Source organism: Schistocerca gregaria, chromosome 5 (genome assembly GCF_023897955.1).
Source record: "Schistocerca gregaria isolate iqSchGreg1 chromosome 5, iqSchGreg1.2, whole genome shotgun sequence".
NCBI classification, from domain to species: Eukaryota; Metazoa; Arthropoda; class Insecta; order Orthoptera; family Acrididae; genus Schistocerca; species Schistocerca gregaria.
In genome coordinates, this window is record NC_064924.1 from 645,102,227 (window position 1) to 645,129,791 (window position 27,565).

General features: G+C 41.0%; 1 protein-coding gene and 1 pseudogene across 1 annotated transcript in view; both read right to left on the bottom strand.

Annotated features, from left to right (window-relative positions):
• The window catches only part of LOC126272468 (uncharacterized), a 240,832-nt gene that overhangs the window by 73,180 nt on the left and 140,087 nt on the right, over nt 1–27,565 (bottom strand). The window lies entirely within an intron of this gene.
• LOC126274420 (5S ribosomal RNA) lies at nt 17,227–17,344 on the bottom strand (annotated as a pseudogene).

Below are 27,565 nucleotides of genomic sequence, written 5' to 3' on the forward strand. Positions count from 1 at the left end.
CTAGGGACTGATGACCTCAGAAGTTAAATGCCCTAGAGCTCAGAGCCATTTGAACCATTTGATGAAAGTAGTATATGAAGGACTTCTGGCTCAAAGAGCGTATTGATTAAGAATGCCAGGATATAAACCAAGATTTCAATTTCCCCACATCGCCCGATCTACCTCAAAATTTTCATTTAATTAAAAATAAATTATTCAATTAAATATTAATAGTGAAAAAATTAAATTAAAAAAATTAAGAGCCTCGATTTGGACCTTTAAAAATACATGAAAAAATCTAAAATTCATTTAAATTCAATAACATGATTCGGACGATAATTATTATTTTTTTACCGCGATAAATAAAATGTAATCCAATAATATCTCTGATTTATCCTCGTCTTCTGAAAAGATTTTAGTATAACGATTTGGAAGTGTAATTTTAAATTCGTCATATAAAAGTAATAAAACTTTTTCACCATATTTAATTCGGAAAATTTCAGCTTTTGAAATGATGTAACATTTATGTGTATTCAGCTCTGCACAACCATTTATAAATGTTAACTTCGGTTAATAGATTGTCAGTGCTACCATTCATGTTTTGTTTTGGTTTTATTTATAGAGAAAAAAATATAAGTTCTCAAAAATTAAAATGTGAAGAGAAGAGAAGAGAACAGAAGCGAAGCGAAGAGAAGAGAAGAGGACAAGATATTAGACTTACATGGCGCGTTTTTGTTACTATTAGTATCCATGTAATGTAATGTAATGTATGGTGCCAAGTAAAATAACGTGGTACATGTTATCATGTCTTACAACATGACACAACCACCACGTCATCCAACATGCCATTTGTCATGTCGTACAATACCCCACAATGTGTCATTAAAATTTGAGATGCATGCATCCTCATCCTGGGATACTTACTAATGTAGATGGACACCAACTCTGAAATACTTCATATGCTAGACCCATCCCACTCTCTGTGTTTGTTCTCTACACCTCTCAACATACAGCCAGCAGGGGACGGGTTTGGAGAGAAATGGTTTCGTAGGAGAAAGCACCAATCCCTCAACCACCCAGAAAAAAAAACAATGTCTTAGCTTCCCTCCAGAAAGAAATCCAAGCCTGGAAGCTCTATTCCACAAGAAAAACTTTCTTAGTTGTTACGAGTGTGTTGTTCAGCCATATGACATTATATATTGTTTTCTACGGCTGGGGAATCTTTTGGATTTTGGGCACAGGATCAGGGACTTCAAATTGCAATTTGCAGGTGTGTCAACAATGCGTAGCTTAGAGAGCTCACAGCGCTGGGGAAGGAGGGTTAACTCGTCAAAAAGTTCGAACATGTCAAGGTTTTTCGATTCAAATGTCTTTTAAGCTCCCATGTACGTCGAATAGCTAGTTAGGTTACGTTGCATCCCTATCTCTGCCCAGTTTTCATACTGTTTCCCAATTTTTACCAGACAGCTTTGCAGGCAATGTAGATTTTTGTTGACTCGGGGGCGACTGATCTGATATAGTGATATAGTTTTTTTTATTGTCTTTTGAACCATGTTAGGCTTGCTCCTCTATGGTTACCTACCTGGTACGGTTGAACCTGCCCAGTATAGCATACTGTGCCTTCAGATAAGACATGCTTCATGACCACTTCAAGGTCACATTACCACGTAAGAGTTTTTGTTTTATTTTCATGTTTTTATTGGTTTAATATTTTTGTTATTTTGTTTTAATTTTTAACATTTTATGTAACGTTTGTAATTTTTAATTTTTTGTTTTTAGTTACACTTCATATATGCATGACAGTGTAAGGGCAAACATACGAATAACAACCATAAATACTTAACACGGTGCACAGAATAACAGCAAACATAAATATGAAACCGAACGAAATATTAAATAGTCTGCGAAGTTTATGATAATAATGTATGTGAACTGCTTATATTACATTGATAAACTAACGACACGACCGCATTACATAATAAATTTTTGATGCGAAGGAAAATATAGGATGCTTATACGAAAAATAGACGTCGTCACGTGGTTTATGTGAAATAATAGCATTGAAACTTAGGAAAGTGGGCTAATCTCTCGGTGTCCACACACTGCTGATAAAAATGTTTATTGGTCAAATGGCGTCTGGACGGCAAAAAGCTTAGAGCTAATTTGACAGTAAGATGATCCTGTACATTATTGTGCTATTAAAAAGTTCGCACGTAAATCTCGAACGATCAAAGTCTTCTGCAAACGCTTCTTATAATTACCGGAGGTATATATTTTTTTATTATTATCTGTGTCGCTGTAAACCGTCTCAGCACGTGTGATTCCCATAAAACCGGACTTTACGTTCATTATATGTGCAACGTAAGACCGCTATATCGTGGCAACGGATAAAGATTTCACAGAACAACTGGACAACGATTAATTACATGCATTTGTCTACCAGCTTACAAAATATCCACCTATTCGCACAAGTTTGAAACATATAAGTGGTACGCGTAAAAAAAACTCACAAAAACGTGTTTGTGCATGTAAAATTCGAATGAAGCTGGATTTTTAAAAGCATGTCTTCAATTTTATTGTGAGAAAGCACTTTTTGTTTAGTTAATTCAGTTTAAACCGTTTCCGCGCTATCAGTTCACGTAAGAACGAATTTTACTTGCTACACTTAGCTCAACTTTAAATCATGGTACGTGTTTCGACGACGGATAAGAATTACTAGTTAAAAATATCGTTTTCACTCATCATTTATCTACCTTCGTGCAAAGTTTTAACCGATTCATTCAAGTTTAAAACATAGAAGTGGCCCTCACCAAAGACCTCCCAGAAAAACGTGTTTTTTGCGCGTAAAATCGAAACGAAGCAACATTTTATCAAACGTTTAACACTTAGACCAAGTGCAATATTTTTGCATGTAAAATGAGAACGATGACGACGGTTTTTGGACGGAAAATATGAACGGCGCTCATACAAATGGTGTCATTAGCTGGGCATTAATTCCAGTCCAATTAAAATCTTTTATAAAAGTAATTAATCGATTCGCGCAATATTCTTGGGCTCCAGGCCCGGTTGGTTGTTCAAACCTTGCTTAATGCACTGTAACATAGCTACAGTTAGAAAGATATTCGGATGGCTACACGGCCGCTGGTCCGTTAAACCAAAAACCTTTTATCCTGCTCTGCAGGGATTATACGTTTTTCCATGTTTATTTTTCTAGGTATTTAAAACACGTTGAACATTTTCCGCTGTCGAACATTTTTTTCAGATTGACAAATCCTGGTTTACTTTTCTTAAATCTTGCTTCCAATAGCAGGCAAACAGCGGAGCTGCCTCTCTGGTGTCTGTAACTTCCCAAAACCGAAACTGAAAAAGCTTCTGTAGTAACTCATAAGCAGGCTATAATACATTTAATTTCTGGCTCGGACGAAATTTAAGGGCACTGGTATAGTGGAAATCCGTCGGAAACGTGGATCCCAAGTATATGACGAATCCGAAGGCAATCAAGGTTGTTCGCGTGAGTTCGTAATCCTTTGACAAGGAGGCTGAAGGATGCGTAAGAATGGGTGGTAACCACACTGAGCACCACCTATAGGGCCAACAGACGTCTATCGTAGAACAGAATATCTAGAGATATGTTTACAGTTTTTTTCTTATTTTTAAGTTCTTTCATCTCCTTCGAGAACATGGTACACTACTTTTGGTAAATGCAATGTACAACGCTGCAAGGGGAAACGACCTACTCTATCCTTCACGTAGTCTTACTGTGCCAAAGAAAGAAGTAGAGTCTTCAACCATACAGATGTTTGAATACTTACCCAGTGATGTGTAACATCTAATAGCTGGTACGGTTAACTTCATACTCAAACTGAAATCACTAATCTGATCTAACCTGTGTTTGAAAACTTCAACTATTTGAAAACTTCAGCCTGAAAACATCGACTCTACAGAAGCTTTTTCAGAATGTGCAATGGTGTGATGTGTACTTGAGTATGTGTATGTGTTAAAAAGATTGCACATCTAGTTCACTAAAAATTGCAGTAATAAAAAAAATGTGCTACCTGTGTGTTAATGTAGAAAACAATCAAGCAAGTGGTAAACAGTGATCTCTCTTTCTGGTAGCTGTAAGTCATCCGTATGGAACTACATATCATGAGATGTTATAAGAAGAATATTTAGAATATTTTTATGAATGAATTGTAAACCAGCTCCACTATTTACTGGTTGGTTTAGATGTTTTGGAATTCTTTCTTAGCACCATTGGCATCATCAGACGTACCACTTTTAAGTGTGGTCCTCTCATTAAGGTAAATAATTTATCTAGGCGAAGATCTAGAGTGAATCAAGTGCTGAAGCATTCGAGGAACCATTAAATATAATGCTTTTCCACTCAGAATTTGATTTCATTCGCATATTATCTTTTGCTTATGTGACTCTGTTTTCTGTTGCTAAAATATGTCTCTATGGATGCATGGAGGATGTTTCATAACTATTTAGTTGCACCAGTACAGTTTCAGAGTCTACACATTCGAAGGCCATGGAAAATATACAGGAGGCGGCAAAAGTGCAATGGTTCTTGTTTAGTTCTGCCAGAACTGAGTTTTTGAGATGATTTATTGCTTTCGCAGTAGAAAATCTTTTATGAAAAACAAAATGAGCAGCTGTGCTTTCCAACAATAAAGCCCACAGGCCAGTTTTGTAGAGGTTTATCGACGAATGAGAAAGAACAATAGCGGAACTTCCTCAATATCATAGTTCCTTCCATAAAAATAAGCAATTTATCATTCAAGCACAAAAGAAGTAGCTGTTAGCATTTGTGGACGTTTTGGGTAGACGGAAGAAGGATGGCACTTTGTCGTCCTTCGATATAAAGCGATGGCGTACAGAAAATTTTCGATCGGATCGGTATAGTTTTCGTAAGGAGCTCGTGCTACTATACAAAGTACACAGGGAAAATACATGTTCCGTTTGACACGTTCACGGCGCACTTTAGCTGAGGCCGAAAGCCAGTGGTTGGATTCGAATGATGTTATTCCAACCAAAACCAGACATTCTGTGATCGGGGAAAAATGAAATGCTATTGCCAGTAGCCTGGACGTTCAAAACACCTAGCCAATGTCTTCAGACAACGTGCACCACGGATAAAAGGGAAATTAGGGATTAACATTCCGTCGGCGTCGAGGTCATTAGAGACACTGCGCATACGTGGACTGGAGGGCGATGAGAAAGAAATCTGCAACCTTCCTGTCAAAGGAACAACCCCAGAATTTGTGTTAACTGATTTAAGGAAATCACAAACAATCTTCCCATCACTTATCCCTGAATCAAGCCGCTGTGAGCACATTGTCTTTTCTTGTAAATTGCATCCGTGCCAGCAGCAGCTTGCTCTCAGGACTCGAGTTCCTATCGGAAGTGTTGATGGCCAGTAGCTATGATGACCTCTCCATAAACAGGCCTGCAGAGGGAGCGGTCATAGTGGCACTGTAGACAAGGAGAGTGAGGAACCACTCGCACATTCTGTCAGATTACTATTTGTCGCTAGAATAACCGACCACATAGGCGGAATCCTTGAAATTGTAGTACAAGGACTACACTTCTGCATGAAACGAACATTAAGCGACCCTCCAAGAGTCGTGCCTGACCGCCTCCACACTGCGGGAGACCGTGAAGTCATGTACGGCTGTAACGAAGTACATTCCGGCGAAACTGGACGGTCAATAAAATATTTATATTATTTGATGTTTTCAGTGGGGAGGTATGCAATGTGTTGATTAAAAACATGTGTGGAAAAAATCCTACTTCAAGATAGCATTTTCTGTATTGATTACCAGTATCGGCTCATTACCAAGACAAATTCAGGTCTAAAATATAAAAAGTGAGTAATAAAAATACATTCAATATTTACGTTTCCGTTACGCAATACATGTCAGTCTAAAATGCTTTTCGGTGCATGACAGTCATTGGATATCGTAATATTTTTAGAGCTAAGTCGCCCAAGTTAGAAAAAAAAATCTGGCGTAACGGGAAAAATATTAAAACGTGACACAACAGAAACATGCAGAAATATATGGTGTGTGATATGAAATACCTTACCTAAAATGGCAAATCGTCGTTGGTTATGTAAGCTGACAACGATAATCACTAATCAAATATTGTTGTAGTGCCCGCTGTGGCATGTAAGTATACAATTGATCGACAGCAATGATAGCTGCATCGGCCGTAAGTGTAGGTAAACAAGATATTACTTCCAGTATTCCTAACAGGAGCAAGGAAGTGTCTGTGCGACAGCTATCAGCCAACTGGTTGAAGTGTAGCTTCGTGTCTACAAGGAAACACTGATTGCCAGATGGCGGTATTATCAAAATAATTTAACAAAGACGTGATTTTAAAGCGGGCCGTTGTGACCGAGCGGTTCTAGGCGCTTCAGTCCGGATCCGCGCTGCTGCTACGGTCGTAGGTTCCAATTCTGCCTCAGGAATGGATGTGTGAGATGTCTTTAGGTTAGTTAGGTTTAAGTAGTTCTACGTCTAGGGGTCTCATGACCTCAGATGTTAAATCCCATAGTGCTTAGTGCCATTTGAACCATTTTTGAACGTCGTTCTAATAATACAAAGGATGTTAATACAATGATTTTTTCATGAATGTACATTACATAAGCAAACTGAACAACACCTAAACTGATATGTATTACATAATGGAAATGCAGATATAGAATATATTTTATTTTTAACTTTTTATTTGCAATATTCTGTACTTTAGAACCAAACCGTTGATCAATAAACAAAATTGCGATATTGGCGTGGGATTTTTATCCACACATGTGATAAAAGAATGCGTTAAAGAGCATGAACGTCACATACGCTTATTGCATAATGCAAATTCGGTGGTAGTGGAGCACAAGAAGAATGTGCCCAAGTTATGGATTTTTAAGAACATATCAGTACTAGCCAGAGGAAGTAATATTTATGGAGGTGAAGACTATAAAGCGGGTGAAATATCGAAGGGTCAAGGCAATTGAGCAGCGTTAAAGACGACGGCCTTCCGTCTTATTTGCTTCCCGCTATCAAGGAAGTAAATACACATCCATTTCGAGCGAGATACTGAACAGTAACCAGCAAACATCCGAGGCATTCCCTCCTTCCTGCGTCGTCAAAGCTGTCTGAGAGGCTAATCTTGTGCTGACTGCACGGCTGTATTAACGTGCAGCATGAACACCGTCGTGATGCGCCGACTACTTTAGCAGGCAATCGAACACCTCGCCAAGTGGACAACGAAATGGCGACTCTTATATAACGCCTCGAAAAGCCTGAACACAAATATTACCCAGAAGGATATGCCCAAAAGTTTACGAAAAGTAACAGTTCGGGTCGAACCCGTCTAACGGTGACGGTTCTATACACCAAACCGTCTTGGCTTCAAGTTGGACAGAAGACTGAGGTGGTGCCTACAAGTTCTGCATGTCAGAGGAAAGGTAGTCGGAAGCCCGAGGGAACCTTTTTCTTCCTTTGAGTCATCTGTCTTATGTTTGGTTTGATTGGTCCCGCCACGAAATCTTCTCCTGAGCCAACCGTTTCACCTCAGAGTAGTACTTTCAACATAAGTTCCAATTATATGACGTATATATTCCGATCCCAGTCTTCCTCTACAGTTTCTACCATGTGCGGTTCCCTCTGGTACTATGGAAGTTGTTCCCTGATGTCTTAACGCATATCCTGCCATCCTGTCCCTCTTTCGTTGCAGTGTTTTCCATATATATTCCTTCCCCTCCGACTCTGCGCAGAACTTTCTCATTCCTTACCTTACCAGACCACGTAATGTTTTTTTCTTATGGGACCAAAGTGCGGAAGTCATCGGTACTACACACTATTTAATCTAACTTAAACTAACTTACACTATGGGCAATAGATACACCCATCCCCGAGGGAGGAGTCGAACCTCCGACGGGGTTCCACGTAATTCTGAACAATCTCGTGTAGCGCCCCATCTTAGATGTTTCGACTCTCTCCCGTTCCGATTTCCCCACAGGCCATGTTTCTCTCCCATACAGTGCTATGCTCCAAATTTACACGTACCTTCTCAGAAATTTCTTTCTCAAATTAAAGCCTATATTTGGGACTAGCAGGCTTCTTTTAGTAGCGAATGCTTATTGCCCAGTGTCAGTCTGCTTTCCGTATTCTCATTGGTCCGTCCATCATGGGTTATTTTGCTGGCTAGGTACCAGAATTACTTAACTACATTTGCTTCGTGATCACCAATTTTGAAGTTAAGTTTCTCGCTGCTCTCATTTCTCCTATACTCATTACTTTCGTCTTTGGCTCTGAGCACTATGGGACTTAACGTCTGAGGTCATCAGTCCCCTAGAACGTAGAACTACTTAAACCTAACTAACTTAAGAACATCACACTCATCCATGCCAAGGACAGGATTCGAACCTGCGACCGTGGCGGTCTCGCGGTTCCATACTGTAGCGCCTAGAACCGCTCGGCCACTCCGGCCGGCTTTCGTCTTCCTTGGATATACTTTCAATCCATATTCTGTAGTCATTCCACACAATAATTTCTTTAATTCATCTCCGTTTTCGCTGAGGATAACACTGTCATTAGCAAATCTTACGAATGGTATTCTTTCACCCTGTTGATAAATCCCACTCTTGAACCTATCTTTTATTTCCCTCGTTGTTTCTTCTGTTTATAGATTGAACACTAGGAGCGAGAAACTACATCCCTGTCTTACACTCTTCTCAATCCGAGCACTTTGTACTTTGTCTTCCACGCTTATAGTCCCCTGTTGGTTCTTATACATATTGCATATTACCCGTCTTTCTCTGTAGCTTACCCCTGTTTTTCTCAGAATTTCGAACTTCTTGCAGCGTTTTACATGGTAGAAAGCTTTTTCAAGGTCGACAAATCGTATAAAGGGTCTAGATTTTTCTTCAGTCTCGCTTCCATTACCAAATGCGACATCAGAAATGCCTGTCTGGTGTTCTTACTTTTACTTAAGCCAAACTGCTCATCGTTTAACAGCTGGTAAATTTTGTTTCATTCTTCTGATATTGTTCTGATCATAAAATTGAACGCATGAGGTATTAAGCCCACTGTGCGATAATTCTCGAACTTGTCAGCTCTTGTAATCTTCTGAATTGTGTGTATGAGTAAGACTTAACCTTTCTTAAGTCCTGTGTTTTCCCTTCCATCTCACATAACGCTCGCCTTATATAAAACTATGCTGGTGTCAGTATTCCAATACGCTGCTATTGCACGGGACATCTAAGCGGAACGGAACCTGTTGATACTGCAGACAGCAAAAATAGAGCCTTAAAACGTATACTAAAAGTACCTTCTTGGCAACGTAATAGTACGATTCACGAAATGGCTCGGAAGTTACTCCTGAGCGAGTCTTCAAGAACTCGGCGCGACAGTTCTAAGAAAAAATTGGCCTCGCTACCACGCAAAAATTCGCGCTATTGGCCACAAGGTCTGTCTGCGTGAGACAGCGAAATGGCCCGACCTGCTAACTACGTAACAGCTTTACTGCACTACCTGCCCAGCACGAAACGACGGCGCCAGCTAGTAACAGTTAATGCCGACCACGTCCGTTACGCTTAAAGTTCCACAGCTGTTGTTACGATTGGAGGAACAGCACGACGCACTTGACCTCCGCCTACACTTGGAAGTTCGTCATTTCCAGTTACGCTAGCTACTCCCAAGGCGGTACAATAATAATATTTTCGAACTTCCAGATTGCCGGGGCAATTGCAGGCAGAAACTTGTGTTAATCAGTGTAACGGAAAACAGCCAAAATGCAAAAATCATTCTTATTTAATTGCTTGTCGGTTTCTGTTCAGGACCCACTTTCAAATTAGGCTACAAGATAGAAAACAAAAATTACGGTCAAGTACAATACAGATGTTACCAAATTATTATGGTATATGTACCCGATCATGAAAACGGCAAAATAACATAGTGCAAACGAGGAATTACGGAGACACAGATAACTGTCAGTATACTCCTCCCGCCGCCGTAAGGAAACCTTCGGAAGGGGGCGCCCTATCTGAATCTTTTGTATTCAGAATGAGATTTTCACTCTGCAGTGGAGTGTGCGCTGATATGAAACCTCCTGGCAGATTAAAACTGTCTACCAGACCGAGACTCGAACTCCGGACCTTTGCCTTTAGCAGGCAAGTGCTCTACCATCTTTTTTTTTTTTTTTTTTTTTTTTTTGTTCGTTTCATCTGCTCGAGGCGGACGTCGTAAGACATCCGGTTAAGTTCGTAGTTGATCGATTAACTCAGTTTTTTTTATTACAGAGGGAAGCTAACCTTCTGACCGAACACGCTGAGCTACCGTGCCGGCAAAACTTCCAAAAATTTTTCTATTGTTCGTTACATCTGCTCGGGGCGGACGTCGTAAGACATCCGTTTAAGTTCGTTGTTGATCGATTAGCTCAGTTTTTTTATAACCATCTGAGCTACTAAAGCACGACTCACGCCTCGTCCTCACAGCTTTACTTCCGCCCTCACCTCGTCTCATACTTTCCAAACTTCACAGGAGCTCTCCTGCGAATCTTGCAGAACTAGCACTCCTGGAAGAAAGGATATTACGGAGACATAGCTTAGCCACTGTGTGGGGGATGTTTCCAGAAGGAGATTTTCAGCGGAGTGTGCGCAGATATGAAACTTCCTGGCAGAATAAAAAACTGTCTGCCGTACCTACACTCGAACTCCGGACCTTTGCCTTTCATGGGTAAGTGCTCTACCATCTGGGCTAGCCAAGCGGGACTCACGCCTCGTCCTCACAGCTTTACTTCCGCCAGTACCTCGTGTCCTACTTTTTGGAAACATCCCCCAGGCTGTGGCTAAGCCATGTCTCCTCAATATCCTTTCTTCCAGGACTGCTAGTTCTGCAAGGTTCGCAGGAGAGCTTAGGTAAAGTTTGGAAAGTAGGAGACGAGGTACTGGCGGAAGTAAAGCTGTGAGGAGGGGGCGAGAGTCGTGCTTGGGGAGTTCAGATGGTAGAGCACTTCCCCGCGAAAAGCAGATTAGATTAGGTTAGATTAGATTAGTAATTGTTCCACAGATCATGAATACGACACTTCGGAATGATGTGGAACGTGTCAGGTTAATAAAAGGTGTCTATACAAGATATTACATTACACAAAATATTACATGACAGTCAATATTTTAATTTTTTTCCTGGTGTGGGGCGGGAAATTACCCACTTACTATATCCAAAAATTCATCTAATGAGTAGAAGGAGTTGCCATTAAGAAATTGTTTTAATTTTCTTGTAAATGCTATGTGGCTATCTGTCAGACTTTTGATGCTATTACGTAAGTGACCATAGACTTTTGTGGCAGCATAATTTACCCCCTTCTGAGCGAAAGTTAGATTTAACCTTGAGTAGTGAAGACCATCCTTTCTCCTAGTGTTGTAGCCATGTACACTGCTATTACTTTTGAATTCGTTCGGATTGTTAATAACAAATTTCATACATGAATATATGTATAGTGTGAGGCTACAGTGAAGATTTCTAGGTCTTTAAATAAGTGTCTGCACGATGATCTTGAATGAGCTCCAGCAATTATTCTGATTACACGCTTTTGTGCAATGAACACTCTTTTACTCAATGATGAGTTACCCCTGAATATGATGCCATACGAAAGCAGAAGATAAAAATAGGCGTGGTAAGCAAATTTACTCACATGTATATCGCCAAAATTTCCAATGACCCTAATAGCATAAGTAGCTGAACTCAAACGTTTCAGCAGATCCTCAGTGTGTTTTTCCAGTTCAACCCCTCATCAATGCATACACCCACAAATTTTGAATATTCTACCTTAGCTACCAATTTCTGATCGAAGTTTATGTTTATTAATGGCGTCATTCGATTTACTGTGTGGAACTGTATATACTGTGTTTTGTCAAAGTTTAATGAGAGCCCATTTGCAGAGAACCACTTAATGATTTTCTGAAAAACTTCATTTACGATATCACCAGTTAATTCTTGACTGTTTGGTGTGATAGCTATACTGGTATCATCGGCAAAAAGTATCGGCTTTGCATCTTTGAGAATATAGAATGCCAAGTCATTAATATATATTCAGAACAGCAGAGGGCCCAAGAGCGAACCTTGTGGAACCCCGTTCTGGTTGTTCCCCAGTTTGAGAAATCACCAGTTTTTTCATATTATCTGAACTGTTTATTTCAACTTTCTGCAGTCTTCCAATTAGGTATGATTTAAACCATTTGAGCACTGTCCCATTCATACCACAGTACTTGAGCTTATCTAAAAGTATTCCATGATTAACACAATCAAAAGCCTTTGACTGATCACAAAAAATCCCAACGGGTGACATCCGGTTACTCAGAGCAAAGGTCCCGAGTTCGAGTCTCGGTCCGGCACACGGTTTTAATCTGCCAGGAAGTTTCATCTTTTGTATTTATCACAATATTCCCTAGTCATAAAAAATAAAACGATGCAAAACTAGCCATCAAGTAAATAAACCTGAAATTGACAACTTCTCATGGTTTTACGTTTTATTGAATAATATTTTCACATATGTGGTATGAATGTCCGAAAGAACGGAGGCCACATATATCATTACGGCGATGACGGCCGATGATTCCTTCAGTGCAACGCACACCGAGCCGGGCAACTCTTACGGGAATCAGCGAGATGCCGCGAGTAACGGGGGTAGTGAGAACAGGCACTACGTCAGTAGCGTGTGGTACAAGCTGAGATTTGGATCTGACGGGAGACGTGCTGACGTAGTCCGTTCAGTTGCGCTGACCACTGTATCCCGGATGCCTTAGTGATCAGTGCATCTGCCTCTCGAGCAGAAGACCTGCGTTCTAGTCCCGGCCAGATACAAAGTTTCTCCTTCCCTCACTGATACACGCTGAAGACCCAAAGAAACTGGTACACCTGGGTAATATCGTGTAGAGTCCCCGCGAGCTCTCAGAATGGCCGCAACATGACGTGGATGGACTCGACTAATATCTGAAATAGTGCTGGACGGAGCGACATCATGAATCCTGCAGGGCTGTCCATAAATCAGCACGAAGACGAAGGGGTGAAGGGTGAAGATCTCTTCTGAACAGCACCTTGCAAGGCATCCCAGATATGTCCAATAATGTTTATGTCTAGGGAGTCTGGTGTCCAGCGGAAGTGTTTAAACTGAGAATAGTGTTTCTGGAGCCACTCTGTAGCAATTCTGGACGTGTGGGGCGTCGCATTGTCCTGCTGGAATTGCCCAAGTCCCTCGGAATGCACACTGGATATGAATGGAAGCAAGTGATCAGACAGGATGCCTACGTATGTATCGTATCAGGGGTCCCATATCACTCCAGCTGCACACGTCCCACACTATTACAGCGCCTCCACCAGCTTGAACACTCCCCTGCTGACACTTGTTTATGGCCCTTTTACTGTTTCTCCTGGGTGGACTTGGGTTTAAAAAAATGTAAACTAAACATTACGATAAATTTTATAAATAAACGACAAGTTCGCCAAAGAAGAAGAGATAGAACTACAATGGACATGTTATTCCATGGACTCTTGCGCTCCTATGCATGAACTGTCTTTCCTTTGTCATTAGCTTTTTTTTTTTTGCTTGTATTCGGACCTACGAGGACGTTCTTGTGTAAAGCTCATCTTGCTGTACCAGCTGATAGTGTAATTTGTACTTAAAATCCGAAAAATATAATTGTTCTTTTGTCAAAAGAGTTACTGTATGTGATCAATTAAGTGATCGTCTGATACCTAGACTGTGATATGGGCCTTAACAAAGAATTTTCATTGTAAGGCGCCATCTTAGAAATTTTTTTAACATTTTTCTTTTAGCTCATTTAAGAGACGTGCCGTCGGTTAGGACAGTTAACTTTATTTCAGATCCCACGAGACCGGAGGCAGCTACTAATAATTTAACAATTTTATTTACAGATTTTCTCTATACAACGAGATAACATCCAAGGCAGAAAAGGTCTGGTCATAGGATTCCAGTACCATTATAGGATTTCATTTGTAGATGCTACTCTTGTTATTTTATATTGGGGAATCGAGACGAAACCACGAAAAGTTACATAATACAGTAGCGTTCATCGAACAGTCTTGGCAAATATTCTCTGGTGCAATAAACACACGACTTGTCACAAACCTGGAATAATATCCGTAGTGCTGGGGAATTAGAAAAGGACAATTAATTATTGACGATTACGTAACAACGCTGTGAACTGAGCTAGTTACTGAGTGCTGATACACGTCGGGCTAAATTAAACAACATATTACACTGTTAATAATATTCCTACATTAGTTATTTCTATTTTATGCTGAACCATTGTATTAATGTGTGTTTCTTTTTTTATATAAGTCACGGCTCATATTTTATTTTATTACATTACACTAATAATCACAAAATAATAATTTTTTTTTAATTTATTGCATTACACCCTGCATTGAAATTTGCCGCAATTTGCGAAAGGGTTGCACTTCTGTGACATTGCAAGATTCTCTTCAGTCGTCGTTGGTCCTGTTCTTGCAGGATCTTTTTCCGACCGCAGCGATGTCGGAGATTTGATGTTTTATAGGATTGCTGATATTCAAGGTTCAATCGTGAAATGGTCGTACGGGAAAAGTCCCCACTTCTTCGCTACCCCGGAGATGCTGTGTTCCATCACTCTTGCGCTGACTATAACACCACGTTCAGACCCATTTAAATCTTGATAACATGCGATTGTAGCCGTAGTAACCGATCTAACAACTGCGCCAGACACTTGTCTTAAATAGGCGTTGCCGACCGCAGCGCCGTACTCTTCCTGTTTACATACTTCTCTATTTGAATACGCATGTCTACACCAGTTTCTTTGACGTTTCCGTATAAATCAGTGCCCACTGACAGTTAACATCTTAATATTCTTCGTAGCTTGAATAATGTTTCCGTTTCCCCTTCATCCGTTTCCAGTACATACACAGTAACGACATCCTATAAAAGGCAGCTTGAAGAATTTTGGCTAGTAACTCAATTTCTCCACAAAAGCGAGGGAAAACAGTTCTTTTTTTAAGTAAACGCAACTTTATCTTTCGACAACATTCAGATATTCAGAGAAACCAGTGAAACCTTCAGGAAGATTGCAGGAAAGGAAATGTCGAGGTTTGAAGAGGTTTAATGAGGAATGTGACATCATCTAATGACTCAAAAGATGTTACCATCAGCATATATGACAATGGTAGAAGCAGTTGTAACACATCGTGCTTCGAAGCCCGCCAAGAACATCACACACCGTGACGAGAGCTTGGCGACCACGCAAGACCAAAAACAAGGGATGAATTGACGAGTAATCAGTGAATATTAAATCACGCTGCACTCTGGGGACCTTTTGAAGAGGAACAGACCGCTTCTACTTCCATAATTTGCATATCAATTTTAGCTTGAATTACCTATAAATTCAGTTTCTGATTAGGGCGCTAAAGTAACTACACAGAGGAAAGAAGCCTTATAATAATAATTACCGAAGAACAGGGGAACCATAATCTGTAAATAGATTTCGGCTGCCGTCATTTTGAGAGAAATTAGGGGAAGGTGCCGCTTATCGTACACTGCTTTTAAATTTAACATTGCCAATAAATTAGCACTCTTCAAGTTATGGAATATGTTCTCTGCTTTACTAAGGAATATTTAAATACTACTCTTCCAAAAAAAATTGTTCTCAACAGAGTAGGAATAAGAATTAACACATGTAAATTGGAAAATGGTTCCTAATTTCAGGTTTTAGGGTTTCCTAATTGCTGTTTAGGAATAAAAGCTAAAATTTAATGAGTTTGTAACGTAACCTTTACTCGGACCAAACGTTTGTTTCAAAAGTGAAGAGCGCTGCATAATTGTTCGTTACTCTGTAGACATTTCGGCAATTACAAGAAAAATATTCAGTCTTTTTGTTACAGAAGTCAAAAGTATCATCTTTAACAGCTGCACAAAGCAACCGATGCATTGAATCCAGATCTCTTCGGAGTTATCAGTTGACCATGATTGGTAGCAGAAAGTAAATGCACTCCTCGTCCTCTTCCTATTCAGTTGGTGAGTCTTTCACCATGGCTTCATTACGGCTTGAATCGGAGACTACTTCACCACAATCTTTCCATTTCGTGGCTCTCTAGTATTTCCGTTCGAACAGCTTCGTTTTGGTAGCCCCAGACGTTGAAGGTCTATCACATTTATCAAATGAAGCTTCCAGGGAAGGTATTGTTGAACGTTATGGCATTCCTGTGGTCTTGGTACTTGCTTTCTTTTTTCCCTTAGACAATGACTGCTCCAAACACTTTTAAAAAGAAGATGATGTCAACAATGCTCGTTTATCTGGTCTTGTTTTTGGATTTCATGGTGGAAGTAAAGGGGGCGGACAGATGTCGAAAATAGAAACAGCTGTTGGTTTCATTCTATTAACAGCAGTTGACAATGGCCCTGCTGTAGCTTCTGAGGCCTCATCAGCATCTGTTGAAGATTGTTGAAGATCAAAATCCATAGATGAAAAAGCCAGGAGTCATAAGAATAAATCCCATATTTTTTGAAACCATTTGCACCCAAAACTATTGTTGCGGTTTTACAATGTGTCTTACCCATCAATGGCCCAACGTCTTTGTCTCTCAGACATTGGAGGGGATGCACAGCGAGCTACTCTTCCATCCCTTGAGAACAGAAGCACTTGAATGGGCCCTAAAATACTCGGGCAGAGGTTGTTAGCGATGGCTTGTATGAGGCTGCAGGCAGAATAGTGTGATAAGATGTTCTGGTGCATGATCAACATCAACGTTACGAATTTGATAGTGATGTCCACCGAAAATAAGGATCACTGGATCCCTCAGATGTAGGTTTTACATTGTTTATAAAATGTTCGAAAGACTCAGTAAAAAGTGAAAGTGACATCCAAAAAGGTGTGTGACACTTTATCACAGAGCCTATAGGAGTTCCATTGCCAAGTTTATGGCCTTTGCTATTGCGCAGAAAAGACATGCACGGAGGTACAAATTGACCAGTTGTACTCACACATGTAACTCCGTTCGAACAGGCCTTGGAAGGCTCAACGGTACCGACCGGCCGCCGTGTCATCCTCAGATCCACAAGCGTCACTGGATGCGAATATGGAGGAGTGTGTGGTCAGCACACCGCTCCTCCATCCATATGTCTTTACGAGACCGGAGCCGCTACTTCTCAGTCAAGTAGCTCCTCAGTTTGCCTCACAAGGGCTGAGTGCATCCCACTTGCCAACAGCGCTCGGCAGACAGGATGGTCACCCATCCAAGTGCTAGCCCAGCCCGACAGTGCTTAACTTCGGTGATCTGACAGGAACCGGTGCTACCACTGCGGCGAGGCCGTTGGCCATACACGTAACAAGAGTCGTCAAAAGCTCCTCATTCTGCTGGAGATATTTTTAAGACACATCTTTAGCCTTTCAAACTTACAACCTTACCAGATCTACGCTGTACAACTGTTTCCGGTCATGCCACAAGTTTTATCTCTGTGTACAGAAAGTGTCCGAAATCTCCGTTCAGGATGTCGTTTAAGGAACCCTCCAACCCTTTTTTACCCGCAGGAGCCTTATTCTCATTCAAAACTGTGGTAATTTACTTCGCGCTCCAAACCGGAATGCTAGAAGCTTATATCTCAGTCGTAAGTCCGTAATACCATTATTCTGTAATTCTGCAATAGTAGGCAAGATCATTTTCTATTTATGCCGGAAGTACAGGTTTTCTGCCAATGCTCTAATTCGATACTACATTTATATCTCGTTCTTTGCAGTTCTTCACATAGTCTTCCAAATTTGTTGGTACGCTGAAGCTTTTGAATGCTTCGAGAAGTCTATTTCCTTGTTTTGGATAACTTCCAAGGCTTTCCATATAGCTTCAGATTCGTGAGAAAAAATTTAAAATGTCTGTTCGTATAAATAACACCAAATTTCACGTACCCGAGAAAGGGCAACCTGTTACTACCCGCTATTAAGAGCCATCTCTTTCTTTTATATAGACAGTACCTAACATCTAAGTGAACGGTGGTCGACACTTTCTAGTAATTAGTTGTGAAAGAGCATTCGTCAAACTGCTGTCTCATATGGAACACTTTGAACGTACGCCTTACCTGGTTTGAGGAATGGCTTCCAACTGAATACTGTAGAAAATGTTTATCTTGACCACATTGCGAAACTAACTGTGGAGAACATAACGTTAACAGCGTCAGCAACAAACTCGCAATGACATATGAATAAGACCTTCGCTACTGGTTGTCGGAAAGAGTTACAGTGTGCATCACCAAACAAGGAAGATTTGGACCCATCCGGAATAAGGCAACCACCCGAAATATGGGCACTTTACCTTAGCAATTACTTTAAGTTGGTGGCCGCCATTGAAAAGATTTATATTTGAACGAAACGTCTTCGTAGTGAGAAGTGCAAAGGTTGCAGAAAAGTCCGCCATTTGACGGTTGCTGTGGCGACAGGGAGGGCAACTTCTAGAGCAAAAAGCAAGCGGTCAGTTCTACAGCCCAGCTGGCGAGAACTAGCCCTCGGCTCGCCACGAAGGTTGGCACCAGAGGTGGTTTTTGTGCTTTGCAGCGCCGGCCTGCTAGCAAAAACCCAACCCGCAGCCGCAACAGCCGATTCGCCGAAATCTTCTTGGAAGGACCAGCAGCTGCCGTATTGCCTGCAGCCGCGTCTTCGGTACAGGCGCTCACTGCTATGCTTTTGTAAAGTTCAACCGTTCATTACTTTGGACACAGGTTAGTAATGTCAGTAGGTTTCGACTGCCGTTTCGGTAGCTTGGTGGCCATGGGTATTTCGCGATACACCGGCAAAGCAGCATTGCTAGACATGCAGTAAGGATCATAAGGTTCATCGAAGTCTCACCCCCCCCCCCCCCCCCCCCCCTCTACTCTCCCGCCACACACAACTTTTTTTGTTGTGTAAACCACGCACGAAAGATGAAAGTTAACTTTACAAAGACGTTATTGTCGGTGGTATACGAATGAATTTTGTTTTGGATGATGGCTCCATGGGAAAGTGTATTCGATCATATAAATATTTAGGCACAAGCAACCAGGAAGTAAAACACTGAATAGGAAAGGGAAAGGTCGAAATTAAGCAGTTGCGCTCTGTTGTTTGGAATAAAACTACGTCAAATTTTTTTAAAAGGAGACTATATGAAAATATATTTGAGGTCATGGATCTTTAAGGTGCTGAACTGTGGGAGGTCTTTGGAAGTGAAATTGTGAAGTAAGAAGAAGAGAGAAAATCAGAAATGAAGTGTTACGCTAACAGAGTGGAATTACAAAGCGCATTGTAGACACAATTGAAAATAAATGGCTAACATTACATTATCGTCTTAGAAGAATGTCAGAGCAAAGTTGGACTTCTAAGGTAAGGCTCTGCGGATCTCCACTGCACAGAAAAACGCAAGAGACCGGGTAAATTGGAATGATGGAATGAGGCTTGCGATGCAGGACAGAGCCATGCAAGAAGAGGAATGGGAAGATGGAGGGATGTGTAAACTCGGATGCGAGAGACGCCGATGGTATAGACAAAAAATGTTCAAATGTGTGTGAAATGTTATGGGAATTAACTGCTAAAGTCTTCAGTCCCTAAGCTTACACACTACTTAACCTAAATTATCCTAAGGACAAACACACACACACACATGCCCGAGAGAGGACTCGAACCTCCGCCGGGAGCAGGCGCACAGTCCATGACTGCAGCGCCTCAGACCGCTCGGCTAATCCCGCGCGGGCTGGTATAGAGAACACGCAGAAAGAAGGAGAAGTAGTAACCTGGTTATCTTGGTTTAATATTCTCTCTGTTATGTGTTCCCAGGTATGTGTGTGTGTGTGTGTACGTAGCTCTAGTTCACTAGTCAGTCTGTGTGTCGTTTTGTGACTGTGTTTGTATCAGTGGAGGCTGACATCATTAAACAGTACCGTGTTCTGTACAGATTTCAGAATGCGCCTCTGTTGTTATATTTTATAAATCTTTTTATTGTTAGTGTTGCTATTCCTTCCACCTTTCCTCAGTATCCATACAAATCAAGGGCCTAGTCAGTGCTTCCCATGGTCTCATACTTAATTGGGATATACAGATTCCGACATCTATTAGTATTTATCTGGTACGCAAATAGGAGCAAGCTCTTTGCACTTATACCACCCGGGACACGAATACGTTTCCTGACAGTTTCGGTGTGGTAGTGCGTAAGGGAATACAAGGTACAGGCTAAAAAGAATGAGAAAACGTTTTCTATAAATCAGAACTATGTTAACCTATAATACAAATGTGGGCGTAGGCAAGCCTTTTCAGAGAGTGCTAGTCTGCAGCGCAGCCTTACAACAGAAGGTAACATTCCGTACAGTTTTTCCAGTTTGAAGTCTCAAGAAAATCAGAGCACGAAATTCTTGTTTTAGATCCGAGGTGACGTGAGTAACGTTGTGAACGGCCTCCCGTATCGCAGATAGACAGTTAACAGCCCATTGGTATAATTTAAGGTCTGGTTCCACACTTAAAAGGACCAATGAGGGAATTGTAGTAGCTTAGCATTTCGATATTATTCATTTAGCCCAGTTAAATAAATGAGAGCTTATACTTAAAAAAAATTACTGGCATGATATTCTGTTGTATCCAGTAGCTTGTCCCAAGCACACCTATATTTACTCTAAAATTGTACTTCATAAAGGGTTCTATATACCACTATATGTCTAATCCAGAATGAGATTTTCACTCTGCAGCGGAGTGTGCGCTGATATGAAACTTCCTGGCAGATTAAAACTGCGTGCCCGACCGAGACTCGAACTCGGGACCTTTGCCTTTCGCTGGCAAGTGCTCTACCATCTGAGCTACCAAAGTACGACTCACGCCCGCTACTCACAGCTTTACTTCTGCCAGTATTTCGTCTCCTACCTTAAACGGAGACGAGATACTGGCAGAACTAAAGCTGTGAGTACCGGCCGTGAGTCGTGCTTCGGTAGCTCAGATGGTAGAGCACTTGCCCGCGAAAGGCAAAGGTCCCGAGTTCGAGTCTCGGTCGGGCACACAGTTTCAATCTGCCAGGAAGTTTTATATGTCTAATGCTCGAGATTCTAAAAGCGCGTCAGAAAAATGAGGACCTAAATCGTTGCCTGCCGTTCCTTTTTGTCTTATATTTACGACGTTGATCATTCACCTCTAGGAGCTAAAAGAATGGCTTGACATTCGAAGGAAAAATCCGCAAAGAAAGACGACTTTGTTATAATAATTTCCCATCCATTTCATTTACCATATCACTGACATTTTCTCCTCTGTTACCTATTGGCAAAAGTATTTGTTTGGAGTGTAGCCATGTATGGAAGTGAAACATGGACGATAACTAGTTTGGACAAGAAGAGAATAGAAGCTTTCGAAAAGTGGGCTACAGAAGAATGCTGAAGATAAGGTGGATAGATCACGTAACTAATGAGGAGGTATTGAATAGGATTGGTGAGAAGAGACGTTTGTGGCACAACTTGACTAGAAGAAGGGATCGGTTGGTAGGACATGTTTTGAGGCATCAAGGGATCACAAATTTAGCATTGGAGGGCAGCGTGGAGGGTAAAAATCGTAGAGGGAGACCAAGAGATGAATACACTAAGCAGATTCAGAAGGATGTAGGTTGCAGTAGGTACAGGGAGATGAAGAAGCCAGCACAGGACAGAGAAGCATGGAGAGCTGCATCAAACCAGTCTCAGGACTGAAGACAACAACAACAACAACAACAACAACAACAATTGTAAGCCTTAGATATTAATTGGAATCGGTAGCCTCTTAATTTGTAACGATTACAATCTAACAGAAGTTCAACGTATTGTTGAAGATCTCATTATTTATTGTTCAGGGTCAATTTTTTTTCGCTCAATTCAGATAGCTTGACTGAATCTTTTTGTAATTAATTTTGACCTTTCATAGCTCCAGCTTGACAGTAAACGGCGGCAAAATGTTCAGTCTGTCTAGGAGATGGATTTTCAAATTGTCTCCCAAGTAATTTATGTAAATCAAGAACAGCAAAGGGTGTAATGACACAACATTCTGGAACACCAGATAAGTTCACATCAGCTTCTTTGTGCTGTAATTACTGTGGTACTTAGCAACATGCTTGGTAAATAACAAAGATCGAGCAAATATGTTGATGCGCAGGGAAGATTACAGTGCATCAATTTCAGTCTTTCACTGATGCGAAATTAGTTTCTCAGATACTCAGATACCCAAAACTTACCAGAGATCGGTTGGCTCTCGTCTTTCTGAGTACTGAACAGAACCTTTTCAGAGGGAATCTCTCGCTGGGCTATTTTTAAATTTCTATGACGCTGAAGCGAGCAAGCGCTCCTACTTGCTGAGCTACGCAGGCACAACTCTCAATCCTTCAGCTTTGCCAGTACCTCCTCTCCTGTACTTTCAAAGCTTTGCTGAAGCTCTCCTCTATGGATTTATTACTTCTTTAATTCTAACACCATTCGCAACACATTTTACAGACAATATCCACATACTGTATGCCAGTGGAAGTACTTGAAAATTATACAGGGTGACACAGAATAACGGGAATGTTTGAAATGAGTAGCGGCAGCCATAGGCAGTTGGCAGCACTGCGGGTTCATGGCAGCGAGCAAACAGTCGGACATTTCAGTAATCATGGATCCGTGGAACGGACAACAGTGTGCGTTAGCTATAAAAATGTTCTATAAAAACAATGATAGTTTGGTAGTGGCGCAGAGGCAGTTTCCACGTTTTTATAACTTAGGACGTCATATGCCATTCCGTCGAAACACTCGTTAAAATGTTGGATTAATAACTTTGAAGAGACTGGATCTACGCTCAAGAAGAAACCAAGGAACGACCAAGAAGTGTGAGTTCTCCAGTGAACATTGATGTTGTACGAGAGACTGACTTGTGGATCCCACGGCTTTCAATTCGTAAGCAAGCAGCAGTGGTTGGAATGTCCCGGGAAAGTGTTCGCAGAATTCTTCATTTTGATTTAAAATTTCATCCGTACAAAATACAGATGTTGCAACAATTGAAGGACAACGATTACCGGTTACCATCACGATTGTGTCAACAAACGATAACAAAAGTAAACAATGACGATGAATTTTTAAACAAGTTGTGAATGTCAGATGAGGCACATTTTCATCTCACAGGTTATGTGAATAAACAGAACTACCGTTACTGGGCAAACACAGATCGTAATGACGGTCATGAGCGCCCTTTACAAGTTAGTAAAGCGACAGTATGGTGTGGTGTTTCATCACATGGGATTATCGGACCGTATTTTTTCGCTAGTGAACAGGGAAACACAATAACTGCCAATGACGATCGTTACGTGGAGATGTTACGAACTTTCGTTACACCTGCATTGAACAACTTTCGAAATCTTCAAGAAGCCTGGTTTCAACAGGACGGAGCGACTTCACTCACTGCACGAAAATCAATGGCATATGTGCGAGAATTGTTTGGCAGCCGTCTGATCTCAAGAGTCGGTAATATTCCCTGGCCTCCTAGATCGCCAAATTTATCGGTTTGTGATTTTTTCTTGTGGGGCTACCTGAAGAGAAAAGTCTACACGACTCGACCAAGAAACCTCGATGAGTTGAAACGGAGAATTCGGGATGCAATTCACAGTATCCGAGCTGAGATGTTGCAGCGGCCAATGAGGAATTTCAACAGCAAATGTCACGAATGTATTCGTACAGGAAGACGCCATCTAAGGGATGTAATTATTTTTAAAAAAATGATAAATGCCATCAATGCTTCGTAAATGGCAAAGTTGTAACCTTTCAATTACCATGAATGCAATTTCTTTCCTTCATCACTTCTAGTTTGATTGGACTGTGGAAATGTTCCCGTTTTTCTGAGTCACCCTGCATTATTGCTTTTCGTGTAGGTCAGGTGATACGACGTCATAAACACTGAGATGTGTGAAAACTAACTGCGATCCTCTAAGTCTTATGCGGCAATATGCCTGACTAAAATCCTATGGGTTTCAAGCAGTATCAGTTCGAAGAAAACGCATGTAGTTGGTGGCTCGGATATACCAATTTGCTTAATGTGTGAGCATCCCTAGTATTCTCTCTGCTCCAGCTTTCTGACCGCGGCTGAATGGATAGCCTGCCGGCTTGATTACTCGTCTTCTGAGACCTGTTTGAGTACACGATGGGTGGAACGCACAACGGCGAGGGGAATGGAGCTGCAAGTGACTTTTAGAACACCTCTCATCATTCTTCAGTCTCACTTGCAGAATGAAGAATAAATGAGAAATGTTCTAAATATCAATACAGTTACTGATTCTCTTGGGACAGATATATTGACTAAAGTGGAGTTGTAAGTACAATGCAAAAATGTAATTTAATTCACTTTCTTGTTACCAGTTGGTCACCAATAAGTGGTACAATGGGTCTGTGTGCTAGGGATAGGAATTATCAAGCGGGTAAATTCGATACCGGTATTTTAGTCCTGAATAAGCGGCTTCTTTCGGTATGTGTTTAGACTTCGTTATAACAGGAATCTTTCATTTTTATATTAATAATTGGTTGAAATACAGGCTTAACATTTGCCACAGCGGCAGTGCTGAGATTTTTGGTATCTAAATAAAACTTTAAAAAAAAAACGAGTACTTTTTTTTCGTATAATTTCCATATCTGAGAAACTGGAAAAAGTGGTCAGCACTAATTTCATAAACATATCTACAGTTTGAAACTAGCAACAAACACGACATAATAATAGGTACAGCACTGCAGAGGCAATAATGTACCTACAAAATGTGTGGTGCCTGTCATGTCTGGCAGAGTAGACGCCGCACTGATATCAGATGCATGGGCTGTAAATAATCAAATTTCGAAGGAGTGACAGACACAAGACGCAATCAAGCACTGAAATAATTTGATGAAGGAAGCTGAAATTTCTCTGCCTCGTGATGACTGGGTGTTGTGTGCTGTCCTTAGGTTAGTTAGGTTTAAGTAGTTCTAAGTTCTAGGGGACTGATGACAATAGATGTTAAGTCCCATAGTGCTCAGAGCCATTTGAACCATTTTTTTTTTAAGCTGAAAATTTGCGTCGGACGTATCTCCCGCTTAACATATCCCACAGAACTTACATCACACGCGTGTATAGTGTATCTGTCAGCATGACTGCCTTAGTAACTTTAGTGCGGAAGCACAACAGAGTCGGAGCCTCTTGCGGGAACGCAGAACTCTCCGGAAGCAAGTAGGTGGACGGTGAGTGGACGCTGCTATAGCACGTGACGAGTTGAGAATGTGGGTGGGATGGAAAACGTGCCCAGATGGCCGAGCCGCTTAATGCAACCACTCGCGTTAAGGTTCGAGTCGCGGTCCGGCAAAAATTTTCAGCTTCCGCCATCCAATTATTTCCATACCCGACTGAGGCTGGAGACTGTCTCTCCTTCGAAGTAATGTACCTGTTGCTGTGTGTCGTCGCCTACGAGACGGCAAACATTTATGTACAGTGCTGTATTTGCCCCACGGGGTCTGTATCGTACCCTCTCGCTATGTCCTCGTACATCAGCTGTACTGCAGAATGGTACCAACCCTACTTCGGAACTATTTTACAAAGTGCGGTAGCAATGAAATACAATGCTCCATTTGCTTTAAGGGGACCTGGACGTGAAAATGACTGAAAAATCGAAAAAAAAATTTGGCGTCATCTGAAAGAAAAATTTCTCCCGTTTCCAAAATGTATGGTTTATTAACTTTTAAATTGTAATTATAGTCTTAAACGCCCGTTGAAAAAATGTGTGCACACTGGCTTCAGACAAGGAATACCACCATAAACATTCCATGCCTGTCACAGCCATGGAAACAATAAAGTCAATATACGGGGACTTAGCAGATAAGAAACTGATTTAGCAAATGTCTACGTGGCCGTACACGGAACCCTAATGAGAGTTTCAACAGTGTTTGTTGGATGGACAGTACTCATAATGGGTGTGTGAATGCTGTCATCTGTTTCCATGATGGTGTAATCAGCAGGGCAAAAGTAATGGACAAATTAGGCACCCAGCCAGGAAATAATATGATAGCTGCTCTGCCATAGATCGTCAGAAACTAGTAGAAGCTGAAAGGGCTCTGCAAGCCACCACTAAAGAGTCCAGAGTAAGGAAAAGGCTCCGGAAGAAGTCTGCAGAGGATAAAGAAGCAGCTGGCCAGCAAGATTATGCTGCTGTAATGTTCTGAAAGAGGCATACGGTGAGTGAAAAGTACTGTGAACATTCTTTTCTCATTTTCTCGAAACTGAATTTTCAGAACATCAGTTACATATAACTTCAAAATTTCATCAAATTTCTCTCAAGTGAAGAATGGTATAGTATCTTTGTATTATGCCTAAAACATCGCAGAAGTGATCTATGTTTATCATTCTGTATATAATTGTAGCGGTATTTTTTAGACGAAATAGTAATGTGGTATAATAAGGGTTTTTCTATTTCCTCAGATACACTCCAAACTAAAAAACGTGAAGCATAATGTGTTCCTATGAATGTTAGCAGCAGCCTAGCACAGTTTGAATTCTATTAGAGTGATGATCGACCAGAAAATGGTAGCAGAATGAGAACGTGTGTTATAAAAACATCTATTAGGGAAAATACTATAATTCTGAAACTGTTCTTGTGGTCTTCAGTCCTGAGACTGGTTTGATGCAGCTCTCCATGCTACCCTATCCTGTGTAAGTTTCTTCATCTCCCAGTACCTACTACAAAGTACATCCTTCTGAATCTGCTTAGTGTATTCATCTCTTGGTCTCCCTCTATGGTTTTTACCCTCCACGCTCCCCTCCAATGCTAAAATTTGTGATCCCTTGATGCCTCAGAACATGTCGTACCAACCGATCCCTTCTTCTCGTCAAGTTGTGCCACAAACTCCTCTTCTCCCCAATTCTAATCAATACCTCCTCATTAGTTATGTGATCTACCCATCCAATCGACAACATTCTTCTGTAGCACCATATTTCGAAAGCTTCTATTCTCCTCCTGTCCAAACTATTTATGGTCCATGTTTCACTTCCATACATGGCTACACTCCATACAAATACCTTCAGAAAAGGCTTCCCGACACTTAAATCTATGCTCATGTTAACAAATTTCTCTTCTTCAGATACGCTTTCCTTGACATTGCCAGTCTACATTTTATATCCTCTCTACTTCGACCATCATCAGTTATTTTGCTCCCCAAATAGCAAAATTCCTTTACTACTTTAAGTGTCTCATTTCCTAATCTAATTCCCTCAGCATCACCCGACTTAATTCGAGTACATTCCATTATTCTCGTTTTGCTTTTGTTGATGTTCATCTTATACCCTCCTTTAAAGACACTGTCCATTCCGTTCAACTGCTCCTCCAAGTCCTTTGCAGTCTCTGACCGAATTACAATGTCATCGGCGAACCTCAACGTTTTTATTTTTTCTCCATGGATTTTAATATCTACTCCACATTTTTCTTTTGTTTCCTTTACTGATAGCCCAATATACAGATTCAATAGCATCGGGAAGAGGCTACAACCCTGTCTCACTTCCTTCCCAACCACTGCTTCACTTTCGTGTCCCTCGACTCTTATA